The following is a 2,760-nucleotide window of genomic DNA, read 5'->3' as shown; positions in this document are numbered from 1 at the left end:
CCCCCACCCCCCCACCCCCAGGCTGCAGGGCAAGCCCGGGGTCTCCACAGGCCTTGCTGTGGGCGGCACAGAGGACTGAAAAGGGACAAGGAACTTGGGGCATGTGGCCAGCATCGGGCGGGTGTCTGCCGGCTGAGGAGGAAGCCGGCGCCGGTAGAGGCCTGAGGGGAGGACGCACATGGCCGGCGGCGGCGCTAACAGCAGGCGGAGGGGCGGCCCCGGGGCGCGGTACCTGCGGTCGGGCGGCGGCTGCTGCTTCCGCGAGCCTCCTTTGGCCGGCCAGGAGCCCGGCCGTGCCCTCACCCTCGTCCTCGCCCACCTCTCTCCCTGCTCTTCTCCCTCTTTACCCCCGCTTTTCCCTCCTCATCCGGAGCTCCAAAATGGCGGCGCTTGGGACGGATCACGTGAGCCGCGGGCAGGTCAGGTGACCCGAGTGGCGGGCGGAGGGGGCGGGGCGATGCTCAGGCCCCGCCCATGGGCATCTCGGGACGCCGGCTGGGCGGGCGCAAAGAGGATACCCTGCCAGCTCACTGCAATCCCCGGCTCCTGGGTGAGGTTAAGGCGCGGGTTGTTGGGCTGCCACGGCCCAAGCGTGGCCTTCTGAGTGGTCGTTGGGTCTAGAAGTCAGTGAGTGCTCACTTTGGAGTCTCCCCACGTCGCCCAAACCTGCTGTGGGCTAGGTTTCCTTTCCCTCATTGGCTCTCAGCAGTGGGCGTTGACATTCTTTACAGCCCTATGCTTCTGAATTTGTTACAGCTTTTGGTTGGGCTATACTTTTTTGTGGGGTTCTTGGCTAAAATGTAGAGGTGCTACCTAAGTTCATGGCTGGACTTCAAGTGTGCCTGGTGAGGGGCAGAGCTGGCCCTGGGAAATCTATTTGCTGGAGAGATTGAGGATTTTGAGGGAAAGAAGTCATCCTGAGAGTTGTAGGACCAGACTTGGTAGCTTGCTTCACCTGGTAGCACAACCTCAGTCCTCTGAGGGCACCATGGTGTTGGTCATTTGGATCTGTTTTATGACATACATGCCAGCTTTATAAGCAGTCCTGTTTCCATCCCCCTGCTGACAGAGTAAAATGCAATGTTAGTTAAGCGTTCCACCCAACTTCAGGAATGCTGGACAGGTTTGGTGTATTGGGAACTACACAGCAGGGTGCTTGGATCCGGGCTGAGCATGTGGGCCGTGAACAGTAGGAAGGGAGTAAAACTGAAGATTCCAGTCATAGTAATGGACTTGTTCATTGAGATACGGGCATACCTGGGAGAGATTGTGGATTTGGTTCTCGACCACTGCCATAAAGCGAGTCACATGAATTTGACATCAATTGGTTACCCAGTGCATATAAAAGTTTTGTTTACACCATACTGTAATCTCTTAAGTGTGTAATAGCATTATGTCTAAAAAACAGCATACATGCCTTAATTAAAAAATACTTCATTGCTAAAATATGCTAACCATCATCTGAGCCTTCACATTCATAATCTTTTTGCAATAATAACATCAAAGGTCATAGGTCACTATAACGAACATAATAATAATGAAAAGGTTTGAAATATTTTGAGAACTACCAAAATGGGATGCAGAGACATGAAATGAGCAAATGCTGTTGAAAAAAATGGCACTGATAGACTGGCTTGATGCAGGGTTGTCACAAACCTTCAATTTGCAAAAAATGCAATAACTGCAAATTCATTAAAAAGAAAAAATGAAGCACAATAAAATGAGTTATGCCTGTATCTCTTGGGGACTTCCAGGTGTACTTAGAGACCTTTGCAGCAGGCTGGACTCTCAATTATCAAGTGGGAGAAAGATCCAACAAAACCTTGTCATTGTTCAGAGAGGTCAGTAATTCCTGAGATACAGTAAATATCTCAGGATACAAATTCACCTGAATTTGGGGGGTTGGGAAACCAGCAAATTTAGAATTCTGCTATTCCACAGAATTCTTTGCCAATTGGACCAAATAGCTAAGAAGAAGGAAAAATAAAGGGTTGAATAATTTTTTTCAATAAAAGAGACTGAACAGGAGACTAGCATGGAAGGGTGGAAGGAAAAAAATTGAGGAAAACCAGAAATACATAAAAGGAAGAATGTGAGAACAAACAATGTGCAAATTTCTTTTTTCTTCTTGAGCTACTGACACAAACAATCCTTGTTTAAAGCTACCTGAAGAGAGGCTTTTCTTTAGTACTGTCTTAACTGTAATGTCCATGTATATGAAAGTTGACAGAACAGGAATCAGAGAATTATTTTACCAGAGCAGAGTGCAAAAACAAAGTGGAGAAACTATAATCTAGGGAAAATAAGGGAATTCTAAAACAAGTGAGAGGTTAAGTATATCTCTGTCTGAACTTCCTGTGGTTGTCTTTTCTAATATTCACCAGCTATTTTGCAATGTACCTCTTCCAGCACAAGGTTAGACAAAACTTCCTGGCCCTCTTCCTGGCTCAGAGGTGTGGCCTCTGACTGGTGTTGGCTAATGAATTGTGTGAAGAAGTGAGGGGTGCCACTTCCATCCTGGAACGGTTATTTGCCAGGGCAGTGCCCTCCAGAGTGCCCTTTCCCTGCTGGCTTGATAACCAGCAATGTTTGAAATGGTGGCCACCCTGTCAGCCCACATTTTAGAGTGGTGGTGATGAGCTGAGCCCCTAGCTGACCCACAATGAATATATATAAACCTCACTGAGGTTTTGGAGCTGTTTGTTACCGCACCATGACATAACCACTGCTGACTGACACTCCTCTTCCCTATACTGAAGT

The 2,760-nt window shown here is 48.3% G+C and overlaps 1 protein-coding gene across 2 annotated transcripts in view; it reads right to left on the bottom strand.

Moving 5' to 3' along the window:
* The window catches only part of ZNF507 (zinc finger protein 507), a 46,721-nt gene extending 46,359 nt beyond the window's left edge, over positions 1 to 362 (bottom strand). For both annotated transcript variants that reach the window (XR_003001670.1, XM_024734072.1), the window contains exon 1: positions 233 to 362. The gene's annotated coding sequence lies outside the window, so the exon portion shown is untranslated. The remainder of the gene's footprint in view (positions 1 to 232) is intronic.
* Between the last annotated feature and the right edge of the window lie 2,398 nt (positions 363 to 2,760).

The sequence above is a fragment of the Neophocaena asiaeorientalis genome, unplaced genomic scaffold (genome assembly GCF_003031525.2).
Source record: "Neophocaena asiaeorientalis asiaeorientalis breed wild unplaced genomic scaffold, Neophocaena_asiaeorientalis_V1.1 scaffold280, whole genome shotgun sequence".
Taxonomy (NCBI): domain Eukaryota; kingdom Metazoa; phylum Chordata; class Mammalia; order Artiodactyla; family Phocoenidae; genus Neophocaena; species Neophocaena asiaeorientalis.
The sequence above is the reverse complement of the archived record's forward strand: the minus strand, read 5'-3'. Positions and strand labels throughout refer to the sequence as shown.